The 13,871-nt window shown below is 55.4% G+C and overlaps 1 protein-coding gene and 1 long non-coding RNA gene across 5 annotated transcripts in view; one reads left to right on the forward strand and one right to left on the reverse strand.

The window, feature by feature from the left end:
- Positions 1-1,897, reverse strand: part of TBX5 (T-box transcription factor 5) — a 47,616-nt gene extending 45,719 nt beyond the window's left edge. Inside the window, exon 1 of one of the 3 annotated variants that reach the window (XM_004753297.3) lies at positions 1,772-1,897. The gene's annotated coding sequence lies outside the window, so the exon portion shown is untranslated. Of the gene's footprint in view, positions 1-241; positions 624-1,771 lie in introns of those variants that run through there. The other 2 variants (XM_013056570.2, XM_013056569.2) reach the window with 2 other exon arrangements.
- A 238-nt stretch (positions 1,898-2,135) lies between these two features.
- Positions 2,136-5,896, forward strand: LOC101686275. 2 transcript variants are annotated; one of them, XR_199473.3, is made up of 2 exons: positions 2,136-2,540; positions 2,809-5,896. It is a non-coding gene; the product is annotated as an uncharacterized LOC101686275 (long non-coding RNA). The 2 variants fall into 2 exon arrangements; XR_001179549.2 differs by lacking the exon at positions 2,136-2,540 and adding an exon at positions 2,575-2,657.
- Positions 5,897-13,871: the final 7,975 nt, after the last annotated feature.

Below are 13,871 nucleotides of genomic sequence, written 5' to 3' on the forward strand. Positions count from 1 at the left end.
TTGATGCTTACAAAATACTGAAATTGCCTATCCAACTAGCTCCCACTGCACACAGCCTGCCTCTGCCTCTTTCCCGCCCCCTCCCTCCCTCTCTCCCTCGCTCCCTCTCTCCCTCCCTCTCTCCTCTTCTCACTCCCTCCCCCAACCACCTTTTCCATTAGATTTCCCGAACACTCAAATCACAGCACTATTCTCAAACCCAGACCTCGAGATCACCCCTCCTCTCCACCCCCTTCCCAACCTCCATCCATCTCCGCTGCCCTGAGCTCGGCTCGGTGGCTGCAAAAAAAATCCTGCACAAATCATCGCAAACCCGCTCGGCTTCTGCCTGGGAAGTAATGTCGGGGACAGGGCTGTGCAGAGAGCGGAGTCTGAGCACAGTACGCTGCGCGCGCGCGCACACACACACACACACACACACACGCCTCGCGCCCCCTCTGCAGCCTGTGGCTCACGTTCTCCTTCCAGCGCTGACCTCAAGACAGAGCTGCGTGACCCCGCCTGGCCTGGCTGGCCGCCGCCGGCCGTCCTGACATCTCTCCCCCTCCCCACTCACCACCCCAACTCCCAGTGACTCCAGGGTGAAAGCAGGGTGAAGGTGCACTGGGACGGGGACCCAGATCAAAGATGCCAAGAAACGGCCCCGGGGTTGGTGGGGGGAGCTTCCACCCCCAGGGCCACCAGACCTCCCCGGCTGGAGGTGTACGCGAGGCGGTCCCCGGTTTTATTAAAATAATCAAACAGTCATGGGAGACTGGCTGGGGTTTTCATCTCTACTGGGCCCCTCTCCCTGCCCTCCCGGCTCTCTGAAATGTATTATTCTGCGGGTTGAAGAGGTCAAAAGAAGCGTAAACACAGTGAGTAGGTCTTAGCCTGAGCAGACCCAGTTTGGAGCACCAAGTATCGGGGCCGGGATGACTGTCCGGGTTCCCTTCCGTTTCCCACCTTGCCTCCCATACCCCCTCACCGTATTCTTTTCTGGGGCTCTGATTAGAGACTTGGGCCTGCAGGCCAAGGTCTGGGGAGAGGGATGGAGAGAGGAGAGACGCGCTGGAAACCAGCAGCCAGATGGGTGTAACATACCCGTTTGCAAAATTGCAAAGCGGATTGTTCATCCCTAAAAGTGGGGCGACCAGGGGGAATAAGCAAGCCCAGCGTCTGTGACAGTTCTCACTCCACCTTCCAAGTTTGTTTGCAAACAACCTTTCACCACAGCAGTTTATTTATTAATGTGAAGACACCCTCACCCTTCCAGAATGTCAGCTCAGAGGACTCACTCTGGGCTTGCTAAGGAGGAGACCCCCGGGCCGAAGACTGGAAACAAACATGGCTTCAGGATGAGCTCGGATCTCTGCATCTCTGGCAAAAGGAAGGGGAAATCCAGAAAGACTTCTCCAATCCCCTTAAACTCTCGGAGATTTACGGATAAAATAAATTCCCATAAATAATTTGCAGCCCCCTCCCGGGAGGGCACATCTGAACTCCCCCAAGTAACTGCCTGGCCAGATTCACTTGGTCTGTGGGAACACAGCCTGTGCTGGCCACCAAGCGAAACTGGGATTTTGAAACCTCCAGCGGGAACCTATTCCTGCCAGGTGACACTCCAAGGCGAAACGCAAGAGCGTGCGTTCTTATTTCCATGGTGAAAAACAGCATCTCTGGGAGTGGGTATTCCGCAGGACCGAGCTGGGGCGCAAAGCCAGGGGGCCTTGGCCAGGCGAAGTGCTGAGGGATACCTCTCCCCCCCATAGCTGTCCAGGGGGACACTCACCTCCAAAAATCCCACCTCTTCTTTCCACGGCAGAAGCCAACAGTGGCGCCTTGCTGGAGAGTGGGGGTTCAAGTGAAGTTTGCAAAAGGCCCCCAAAAGAGACTCCTTTTAGGCCAAGCCTTCTTCCAGCCTCTGTCAAGAGTAGTGTGTACCTCCCAGCTCGCGAAGCTGGTTTGTGGTCTTCGACAAATTAAATATTACTATTTATTACCAGGCATACCCCAATAAAATAAAGAGGCAACCAGGCGATACCGACTATCTCACCAGCCGCTGCACCTATAGGACTTGGAGACGTCACGAGTCACGCAACCGGCCCGCGCGCTGTCACGCTCGACTGGGGGGCAGCGGCGGGAGGTTAATTTCTGTCCGTCTTCGCCTATCAGCCCAGGGGCTGCGCAGCCACAAGTCCCAGACACCTCGGCCACGGGAATAAATAAGGAAATAAACAAACCCAGCGCTCTCTGGGGGAAATGGGGGCGGCGAACATCAGGCACAAATAGAGCCAAGATCGATTTCCTTAGGGAGGGGGAGGGGGCTCTTGGCAAAGGGAGGTGGGAGCCCCCGTCGCCCCCGGCGCCCCCGATTGGGAAGAAATCAGATTGTTTAGGGTGGAACGGGGTCCCTTGGAGGAGGCACGAGAGTCCTTTTATTCTTTTAAAATTATTTTTTTCCGAGGAGGAGCTCTCGGCAAACGAATATCGAGGCGCCGCTCGAGCTGGTTCAGTTGGGGACGCGATAACTCAGCGCCGGCTTGCAGACCTGCGTAGAAGTAATTACGGGTTATCGCGCAGGGGAAATGAGATCGAGGCGTGGCGGGGAAGAAAGAGAGTCGTCCGTAAAGTTTTTGCTGAGAAAAAGCCCATTCTGCGCGAGCTCCCCTAGCTAGGTCCGGGGATGCAACGCGTCCCAGGGTGGCCCGGCGGGGGCGGGTTACGAGTGGGTGGTGAGGAGGAGGTAGAGGGAGTGATTTCTGCAGAGAAATATTACAGCCACCGGGCCTGCACTGGGTGAGACGCTCTATTTTGTTTTGTAATAAGGATTCGCAGTTTTGGGGGGCTCACCGATGGCCATAACGTCTAAGCGCCCCATGGCGGATGCGCTCCAGCTTTTGCGCGCGGCTGGAAACGCGCTGGGTGCGGTGGCGAAACGTACAGCGTAGACGTTCCCAGAAGAGCTAGAGGCCTGTCCCGGAGTGAACAAGCGAGCGCCGGGCCTTCCGCAAGGGTAAGCTCCCCGCCAAGGGGCCGAGAGGGAAGCAGACGTCGGAATCTGGCCTCGCACCCCAGCTTCGGGGTTCCATTCCGGGTTTCGCTCGCGCCTAACCCTCAGGGCTTTCCGAAGCAGGGCCTGGCTCCAGGCCCGGGCCGTTTGGGGCCGGAGCGGCCGCGAAAAGCCAGGAACGCCGCCGACCGAACAGCCCCAGGAGCCAAGGTCAGGCCCGCGGGGAGAACGGGCAGTGGTTTCCAGCGCAGGACACGGGCGCCCGGGGCCAACCGGGCCGCAGACTCTGCTGCTTCCAGCAAGCAGGACCCGCGTCCCTCCGTCCGGCCAGGCCGCACTGACCGACCCCAAATTCTCTTCCGTTTCCCAAGTTATTAACAATTATCTTTTCCTCCATCTGAGGTCCGTTGGGTGCAGCATTTGCTTCCAGACGCCGAAAGTGCGAGCCGAAATCCTTCACCGGGGATGGGTTCCCGCTTGACCTCGGGGCCGAGGTGGGCCGGAAGCGGAGGCCTGGGCCCCGCCGGCGCTGGAGGGGGAAGGCGAAACTCCGAGCGGGGCCAGTTCCTTTCCGTTCGGCTCCCTTGTCTCGCATCCCCGGCGCGGACCCCGCCACCCCCCGGACCAGCTCGCAGAGGATTCCGAAGCCTCAGCATCCCTGGCCCTCTGTTCCAAACGCTCCAGAGTCGGACCACGGACCGAATTGGATAAATTAGAGACCTCAGCCTGTGCTGAGCCTTTCCATTCCTTCCCCCAGTCACTGGGCAGTGAGTTCCAAAGCGAGGCGGCAACGTGCAGCCTTCGCTCCTTCTTCGGGAGGATCCCCGCTTTCCGCGACCTGCTCCCAGCTGGGTTTGCCCCCCAAAATGTATTTTCCTCATTTTGCAAAATTCCGGCCCCGATTTTAATATCACTGTGGGTAGAAGACTAGAGGTTCCCACTTAAAAAGTCCAAAACAAAACCAGGCGAAAGCAAGAGGAAACCACTGTTGGATCTTCCCTCCTGCCTCTGTTTTTAACAGAATCGAGTCCCAAACCACCTTCTTTTCTTTCCTCCCCAAAAAGAAGTGGCTTAAAAAGACACCCTCTTTTCCGTTTCTTTTCCATTGCGTCCTGCCTGACTCGAGTCTCTCCTGGAGGCATCAAGTAAGGAGAAGAGCAGAAGGGCCTGGGAAAATGAGTAAGAATTGTAACAACAGATACGACCCAAGGAAACTTGGACCAACTCCTTTTGCAAAAGAGGGAGTCAGACTAAGGGAGAGAAATTTCCTCGTTTCTCAGGGGGTCACTTCCCCTCCTGCCTAGTTAAATCTGTCTCTGTTATATACATATATATATATTTTTTTTTTTTTCCAGGACCATGGTATCTCCCTTCCCAATGTTTGATTCTGTTCCTAGCTTCTTCCCTTCAGTCCGGAAGCATCTGGGAAGAATACTGGCTATTGCTATTATTTTAATATCCCATATTCTCCTCCAGTATTTTCACCAGGGTTTATTATTGCTCCTATTTTTGTTCATGTTGGTGTTCTTCCCTGTGCTTTGGAAAAATTCCTCCCCGTTCCCCCAAGTTTGGCGCGTGAGGTACCCGCCGCCCCGATCAGGGTAATAAAATGAGAAAAGGAAGCAGGAGCATCATTCTAGAGGCCTGGCTGAGATCGCAAGGCTAGAGATTTGCAATCTCCCGGAAGAGCAGAGAAGGTGGCAAAAAGCAAGGCTGCGATGCAAAGGAACATCTCTGTTCTTGCCCCCCTCCAATTTAGGGAGTCCTCCGTGGAGGAGAAGGGTCTTGAACTGAGAAACTGAGCTGCCTCCTACCCCATGGGTTTCACTGAGCATTAACGCTCCAACCGTGTCTGCAGCCCAGGACCTTCAGAAAGGCCTCCCGTGTAGTCCCCCAAAATGTGGGGGAAAATATGCTGAATTCCCGGGCTCTGACCCAATACGATAGAGACCCAGGCTGATACCTCCAGGTCTGGCGGGGACCCTGTCTGGGTACCTCCTCCTTCAACTGGAGGGTGCAGTGGAAATTTGGGAACCCACTGCTCTCCGGGGCTCTGGAAAGACAAATTTTCTTTGGCAAAGGGAACGGTGTCGCGCTGTCGACACGGCAGACTATTTTTCTTGTTTCCTCGCAAGGGCGGAGGAGGGGGATAGAAAAGAAAGCGAGAAAGAAAGGGAAATTAAATCCACACGTGTTAAGCTTGCTCAAAGGGCCGGATTCAAAACCAGAGACGAAACCGCGACTCCAGTTCTGGCTGCCCGTGGGCCTCCTTCCAGCCAGCCTGGGCCTCACAGAGCAAGACGTCCACACCGGAGAGAGCCCGATCTGATGTTTCATAAAGAGATTTCTTTAAGGGGCAAGGGACATGGTTCCTGTCTGTGCTGCAGGGAGTCCGAAAGCAGACTGTTTGCAGCAAAGCAAACAAAGATGGGAGTGGTGACCGTCCCCCGCCCCAAACTGCAAGAAAGTCCAGCTTGATACCTCCTAGTCAAGCCAATGAATCAGGTAGCATTAACTTTATAACCCAAATGAGCCAGGCCAGTGATTCTGGAATTCCTAAGGTCTGATCAACCTCTGGGACTTGGAACTGCCTGGATCAAGAGAACCTAAAAAGTCCCGCTTCGGAGGCTGGAACAGCCAGTTTAATCTGCACAGCTCCTTCCGCATCCCTCGCTGCTTCTCTCCCTCCTAGAGAAACTTGCTAGGACGGCTCCAGGCCCCAGCCACGGGAGGAGCCCTGCACGAGTGCCGGAGAAGTGGCGGTGGAGGAAGCAACGGCCTCCCCACCCGGAGCTGCGAGTGAAAACTGTAGTAATGACCTTGAGGAGGTGAAGGGACGCGTGTGGGGGTGCGGGTGAGGAAGGCAGTCAGACCCCAAACTGGAAAGATCCGTCACCAAAACGATTGCTTGGTCAAGACCTCTAATTTTTCTTCCCTTTCAGCCCGGGGCCTCGAGCGCCCGCAGCGGGTCCCCTCCCTCCCGCCTCCACCCCACCCCAGACCCCCCTGGCCTCCCACTGCTGGGTTTCTGGCCTTTGGGGGCAGCCCCGACGGAAGGCTCCAGAAACCGGGACCCCAGATCCCCAGCTGCCGCGCACAATCACACGCGAGAAACCCTGGGGTGAAACTGACCGAGGCTTGTCCTGGGGTGCCCCTGACAGGTTGGTAGCAAAGAAGAGGTCCCTGGCGACCGTTTCCGCAGGGGCCCTTGGTTTCCTGGTCACCATGGCAACCCAGGAATCCCATCAAACGCTGGCAACAGTGCGGTGCTCCGCAGGACCATCGGGCTTTTGCCCTGAGTTCCAAGGCCTGCAAGGCTCCATTTCCACCGGTGGGTCTGGGCTTTCCCAAACCTCCTGCATGTGTTCAACGCGGCAGGGACTGACAAATCCCCCCCTTTTTGAAACAGAGGAGAAAAATCCAGATTTAGTGCCACGTCTGCAGGCTGGGTTCAGGTCTGGAGCAAAAGCCCCGACTTGGAACTGAAGGCCGGCCATGACCTCAGAGGCACGCAATCAGGGCGATGAGAGCATCCCACCGGAGCCACAACCCAAAATCCCAGCCAGGGACCTGGGCCTCGGGGAATGCTGGGTCTCTCCACCCAACTCTTTACCCATCCGCTTGCGAGGCTCCCTGCCTGGATCCCAGCAACTCTTTCACTTGCCTGGATTAACATCTAAATGGAACTAGGAAAGTCAGGAACTCCAAGTCCCGTCTGCAAACATTATCCACCTTTTAGAGAAAACATTTTCCATTGTGGGTGTAATAGAAACAACATTCAAATAGTATGTTGGGGTTCCATGGCTTGCTTCTTGAGCCTGCAGGGCGAAATGCCCCCTCTTGTTATTTGTGGGTGGGCCGTGCACAATACAGGCTGACTTTTCTGTTTCATTCTGGAGGCAGCGAGCTCCCAGAAACAGCCAGGGCACTGACTAGCTCCGAGACTGTGGAGGGAGCCAGAGAGTGAGCCTCAGAGGGAAGGGTGCAGACCTCTATGCCGGTGGAGACCCATGGCTGCAGGTTTGGGGTTTGGCTCCCCGCCCCGCCCCCCCCCCGCTTGTTTCACTCTCTGAAGGAGACACCGTCCATCTCCAGGTTGGTCTGGAAAGACAAAACTCCCTCAGCTTCCACTGGGGGGTATCTAATGTCCCCAAAACTCCCAGCTGGCTTGCACTGTCCCCATCCACTCCCTCAGCTTCCACTGGGGCATCTAATGTCCCCAAAAGTCCCAGCTGGCTTACACTGCCCCCATCCACTCCCTCAGCTTCCACTGGGGCATCTAATGTCCCCAAAAGTCCCAGCTGCCTTGCACTGCCCCCATCCACTCCTTTCCAGTCTGAGCCTCAGCCCCCATGGTTTTTCCTTCCCAACATTTCCCATTAATGTTTTTGGAAGAGTTCTGCTTGAATCTATAGGGCCACAAAGAGAGAAATGTGGATATTCCAGGCTCAAAAGTCTGCTAGCATTTGAGGAGTGATAATAGCTGACATTTACAACAGGCTAGGAGCTGTCGGAACACAGTTTCTCCCACTCATTTAGTTCTCAGTAGCTCCATGAGGAGGTAGCTCCTGGGGCCCTGGCCACAGTCACCCACAGTGAGCACAATGGGCACATTTTAAGCATCTAAAAGCACATTTAGGGGCCCCTGGGTGTCTCAGTCATTGAGTGTCTGCTTTCAGCTCAGGTCATGATCCCGGGGTCCTGGGATAGAGCCCCACACCCCTGCCCAGCAGGAAGCCTGCTGCTCCCCCTCCCCCTGCTTGTGTTCCCTCTCTTGCTAGCTCTCTCTCTATGTGTCAAATAAATAAAGTCTTTAAAAAGGTAAACAAATAAAAAGCACACTCAGTCCAATGAGGGCAGTGGCTGGAGACTTAGCTTTTGGGGTAAGGGCTCAGATCTCTCTGTCGGGTCTCCATGCCCTTCCCTCCTTCCCAATGAGGAAGCAGAAGAGGGCCTTAGTGGGCATGCAGACCGAGATTCAGGAGAACTTAGCAGGATGGGAGAGGTGTGGACATTCCCACTGTCAGCCTCAGTGTTCCGCTCTCAGTCCTGTTCTGTTCCCAAGCCTTGGTCCATATGCATCACAGCCTCGATCCCAGCACACACTGTCCCCTGACGGGAGGGAAATGGGAGTGGGTAGGATACAGGGGAGGTGGGGAGGAGATGCCCTGGTTCTGTTTCTTAAAAACAAATAATTAGGTTCAGAGAGGGCGAAGACTTGCCTGGGTTACATAGCATCTACGGAAATGCACCCAGCTCCTTGCCATTCCCTAGTTTTGCACATTTAGGGAGAGCCTGAAAGGGAACCCCGGCCACTTCCCACAGCTGGCTGTGGGCTCAGCCTGCTGTGGGTGCCCCCCGCCTTGGAGGCACAGAGGCCGAAATCTGCGGGTCGCCGGTGTTCCCCTCCCAGACGCTCAGCTCTCAGGGTGACCCTTCTGTCTTTGCACCACCCCAGACTCTCACGACTTCAGGATATGCACGGATCCCGTGGCCTCAAGATCCCATTGGCGGGTCTCAGGAAGCTCCCAAGCCTTTTAGGAGCTCCAGAGCCTGGGCCCAGAGGCCTGATGTCGGTCCTGAGGCCTCCGCAGGTGTGGCCTTTTGCTTTCCCACTTCTAGACCCTTTCTCTTGCTCCCTGTTTGCCCTTGCCCATACTCCTCCCAGGCCAGCCCTGGTGCAGCGCTGGCTGCTACTAGTTAGAAAGGGAAGGACTTCTTTAGAAGCTGAGGACTTGGATCCAAAGCCTGAGAAGAACACCCCAAAGGGAGGCCCAAGGGGTCCCCACTCTCCAGCAGCCACTTTTCAGTTCCCTCCACCAGGGACCTGCCAGCCCTTTGGCCTTCCAGGGAATGATTCTTCCTGTCACCATGCAAATTACACCTTCTGGGAGGCTGCCACCTCTCCAGACCCCCTCCCCCGCAATCTCCTAGACCCCTCTCCCTCGGGTTGCTGGCAGAGGACACCAAGCTGTTGTTCTGGGGTTCCTCCCAAACCACTCCAATACCAGCTCCTCACCATCAACGGCTTCCCCGAGGGCCCCACGTGCCTGCTCCTAGTGCATCTTGGTGAGTTCCCAGCACTAACAAACTAACACACAAGCCCGCCCCAGGACCCAGGAGTGAGCGCCTGATCCGGGAACACCTCAATCAGCGCACAGGTAAGGCTGGATCCAGCTGCCAGCTGGAGGGACCCCTCTCCACCTGGACCCATGGGCCTCGTGTCTCGTCCTGTGTGACTGAGTATGACCTTATCCTTGGAGTCTCTCTGCATGACTGTGTGTCATTTGTGGAGAACCTGTGTGTGTCTCTGCCATTTCTGAGTGTGTGTGTATGTGTCATTATGTCCTTCTTTTACATATATATTTTTTTCTGTGTTACCTCCTTACGTGAGAACACGTGAATAGGTGGTGCACTCGCCCGGATGTGTGGTTGTGGGTGTGAGTGTGGGCGGCCTTGTAAGTGCATAAGGCTTCCCGGCGGCCACCAGCCAAACATCACCACAGGTCAAGTGGTGTCCCGGGCTCATAACCCAGCGTTCAGCTCCCCTCCATTTTTATTGACCACTTTTATGATTATTATTTTTACCCACAGCTCCAAGTGGAGGCCTGCAGGCCTGGGCCCCCTGGAAGGCAGCTGAAGTCCTGCCATTCACCCGGGAGGCCAGAGGGGCTGTCCGCAGGCTGCTGGGCCACCAGAGTCTATATTTGGAAACGAATTCCACACTCACTTCCTGGGAACTGGGTGAGAGGTGCTTGGGAGCAGAGGGGGCCGCGTCCATTAAGGAAGCCCCCTGCTGGCCCCCATGGGGCTCAGGGGAAGCCCCACGTTCCTGGCAGGTTGGAAACGTCAGGTGCAAGTGGACCCCGATATACACCTGGACGGTCGCCGGAGCCCAGTTGCTTCCTCCGCAGGCAGAGCTAAGCACATGGGGAGCTAACACACAAGCCCACCACACTCCTTTCCCCACCCCATCATGCCGCCCTGACCCGGGCACACCCCCAGGGCCCTCCCCAACCCCAGAGGGACAGAGTTGGCTCTAAATCTTAACCGTGTTTACTTGTTGGAAGTCAGTTCCCAAGGGATCCGGTGCTACAGCAGGGCTGCCCCCAAGTGCCTCACTCCAGGCAGCATTTGACCTTGTCCCCCATGTTGGGGGGGGCTGGTGGGCTCCCTCCCTGATAGATCTGCTACTTCCAGTCTCCCTGCAGGCAGACACCAGCGAAGCTTGCAGAAATCCTCCTGGAGCCCGGGAGGGGCACGGCGCTTACCTGGGCTGCCTAGCCAGGCCCTCTCCCAGCCCCTCGAGACCTTGAATATGGTCTTGGGCCTCAGCCACTTGTGTCCCCTGGTGCTGGGAGGAAGCCGACTATCCTGGGCCCGCCCCTCTCGGATGCCGCTGGCAGGACACTCTGTCTACAAGAGGTCAAGCAGCAAGATGCCCCAGACCAGGCCATTCAGGAGTCACTTAGAGCACACACCGCCATGCCCAGCCCATTGCCGCTGGGCGCACACGTACATGCACACACGCACGCACACACCTGTCCTCAGTCTCCTGCAACCTCACACAAGCCAATATCCAAAGATACACTCCTGTTTCAGTCACACACACACACACACACACACACACACACACACACAGAGGCTCCTACTCACTGCCAACAAAGACACAGCCGCATCACAAAGACACACCAAACTAGACACACGCAGACACACAATCGTGGTCACGCACACAGGTAGACACAAACTCAGCCACACATTCGATCACAAACTGTCATGGCAAGTCACACGATCACGATTACAATCCCTCCCCTCCCTCCCTCTGCAGTCCACCCCACGCTCCCCCTCAGCCTGGACCCTCACGTCTCCTCTGCTGTGGACACACAAGCAGGAGCTCTTGGACGCTGCTCCAGTCCAGGAGGAGCATTTGGATGGGCACTGCCAGCGATCATTCTCCAAGGCCTGGTGAGGTTCCTCAGGACAGATCCCTCGATTCAACAGCCCCCCGCCCCGGGCTGGACAATACCAGCTCAGGAGAAAGAAGCCCGTGCAAGTTTTGTGGCCGGCAAGGGAGAAGCCCATCTCCAGATAAACCCTCAACCTCAGCCCACCTCGTTTCCAGCTCTACCCCAACCCCCACAGAGGCCCTGAAACTTTGACATAGACCCTCTAGTGGGCCCTGAGCTCTAACTAGTCCAGCTCTCATTTTACGTGTGGGGAGACTGAGGTCTAGAGGTGCTGCGATCTGAAACGGAATTGCCAAAGCTTCTCAGGATTTGGGAGCAGAGCTGGAACTAGGACCCCCGTCTTTTGCCTCCAGTGCCATCCCATCCCTGTTTACAGTCCTCCAAATGGCATCTCAAAAGTTTTATGATAGAATCCCAACTCCTTCTCATATGTTGTCCCCCATGTTTGGGCGGGGGGCTGGTGGGCTCCCACCCACTGCTCTCACCTCATCTCCTGGTCCCCTTTCCACCTCCACATTCCATCCACCCTCCTCTCAGTTTCTCATTTGCACCAACCTTTATTCCTACCCCAGGGCCTTTGCATGTTCCACTCCCTCTGCCCCTCCCCAGCTTTCCTCATGGCCATGCCTCCTGTCATTTTTGTTATGTGCTTGTCTATTATCTATCTTCACTTTAGAGTCTAAGCTGCTGAGGACAGAGATCATGGTGCCCATCCCATTCACATAGTCGATGCTAGATAAATACTTGTTGAATAAAGTATGTGAAGGTATTAAACAGAAGAACTCAAGAGTCAAAGATGTGGAGACATAGAACATATAGAAGGAATACTGAAGGGCACAGCACTACATGCTCCAGGCACTAAAATAAGGAGTGAGGTTTGAATGGTGGTAACTTTAGAGGGGAGATAAAACCCATGCCTAGTTCTGGGTTTCTGAGCCTTGAAGTCCTGAAATGCTTCCTCTCTCCCTATCCCACGTGCCCCTCCCCCACCTCACCCCCCACCCCCGCCCCGAATACCCCTCCCTTACTACCCCTCCCTTGTCCCTTGTCCTCTGGACCTTCCTTTTGTCCACCCTTCTATCTGGTCCCGGGAGTCTGGAGAAGGAGCCAGTAGATTAGTGAAAGTGGTATTTTTATAGACTGATAAAAACCACGCTTATCTAGAAAGCTTTGTCCCGTTTCCCCCAAGTGTCCCTAATTGGTCATTTGCCCAATGTCCTCTCCACCCTCCTGCCTTTTTGCCTCTGCTCCCTTCCCTGCTGCCCTTCCCTCCAGCGAGGGCTGCCCCACAGGAAACCTTTGCCAAGAGGATTTGTGGGATGGGGTGGGGGTGGTGAGACAGATGGGGAGGAAGGGTGGTGTTGGGGGAGGGGTCCAGCCTTCTCCAAGTGGGTTTGCTACGCCACTCTTTAATGATGCCAAATATATTAAATTCTATACTCTAGCAGCCTCTTAAATCCGTTTATGGCCCATGCTAGACCCTGGGCTATAATAATAATAAAAATAAAAGAAAGGATTTATGTAGCCAGGGTGTGGACCCGTCACTGGCAGAAAAGAAAGAACTGTTTCTAGCTGATCTTGCTGGCCTGTCGCCCACCCTCTGACCTCCCGCTTCCCCGGGTGGAGGCTCCCGGGGGCAGGAAGGGGGGGAACTGGGTTCCTCGCGGGACAGAGTTAGGAAGCTGAGGGAAATGTCCAGTTAAAAGGAGCATTTGCTGGGCTTTTCACAAACCAATATTTCCAGACCAGTCCCTCCATTTCTCTCTTGGGCTCCTGGAGCAGGACTTTCCTGTGTTACAGTACAAAGAGGAGCAAGGACCGGGAATTGTGGAGAGAGCAGAGATCTGGGGTGGGAAAGGCCTCCAGAAGAAGAGAAGAAGCCCATAAAGTTGGTTCTTCAGTTCCTGGACATTGTCATGGGCTCCGGCTCCACCCCTGCCCCTTCCAAGTTGTGTGACCTGAGCAAGCCTCTTTGTCTCCCCTAGCCTCAGTGTCTCCATCTGTACAATGGGTCTCCTAAGAACACCAGCCTCAGTGGTTATTAAGAGGGAAAAAGAAATGATCTATTTAGATGTCTGGTGCTAGTTTAGAGTAACAAGTGCCCGACTGAGGCACAACTACACTGAGAAACGCGCCATGCTGAAGAAGGCTGATCCTCTCCCAGTGAGTGGGGGCTGTGTGGGGGTGCAGCCCGGGGCTGGAGGAGGACAGAGAGGAGGTCAGGGACTGAGTCGTTGAGAGCGGATGACCAGCTTCTAGTGTCTGGAAGGAGGAGCCAGGTCTTCTCTGACAAAGATTTCTGGGGCAGAGGAGAGGGCAAGGGCAGGTGAATGAAGCCAGAAGTGCCCAGCAAGCCCTGGCCTCTGTTCCAGGGGGAGGGGAGGAAGGTGAGAGCAGCCATTCTCTTGTGACTTCAGTATTGTGGGACGGGGGCTATGGCAGGGCCCCATGCTGTGACAGCAGCTCCTGAACCTTGGCTAAGAACCTAAGCAGTAACGATTGACTTCCAGGCCCTGTTGCCCTAGGACACAGCACTTCTGATCATCCCGCAGCTCCCAGAACCTGAAGAACGTTCACTGTGAATGGCTGAAAGACTGAATGGAGCCAGGCCCTCTCTCTGGCTTTGTGGTCCTGGGTCTGGGTGTCCATGAGGCCAGGGCCTGGAGCTGGGAGTGAGAGGATCCTGTTTCTCTGCTAGCTGGAGTACAGTTCTCACTTCCTGGGTGTCCTCTTATCAGGAAACTTGAAAAATACATTGGGGACCTATGGAAGCTTGATTGCATTTAATAACCCAATTTCTTCACACCTTTGCATGGCTGCCACCCACACTGACTCCAGACTTAGCCTCGGGAACCTGTTATGGCCAATGGCACAGTAATACACTGGGCACCTTGTGGGTCTCTACTCCCTTG

This window comes from Mustela putorius, unplaced genomic scaffold (assembly GCF_011764305.1).
Source record: "Mustela putorius furo isolate JIRA1106 unplaced genomic scaffold, ASM1176430v1.1 tig00537248_pilon_pilon_pilon, whole genome shotgun sequence".
Classification (NCBI taxonomy): domain Eukaryota; kingdom Metazoa; phylum Chordata; class Mammalia; order Carnivora; family Mustelidae; genus Mustela; species Mustela putorius.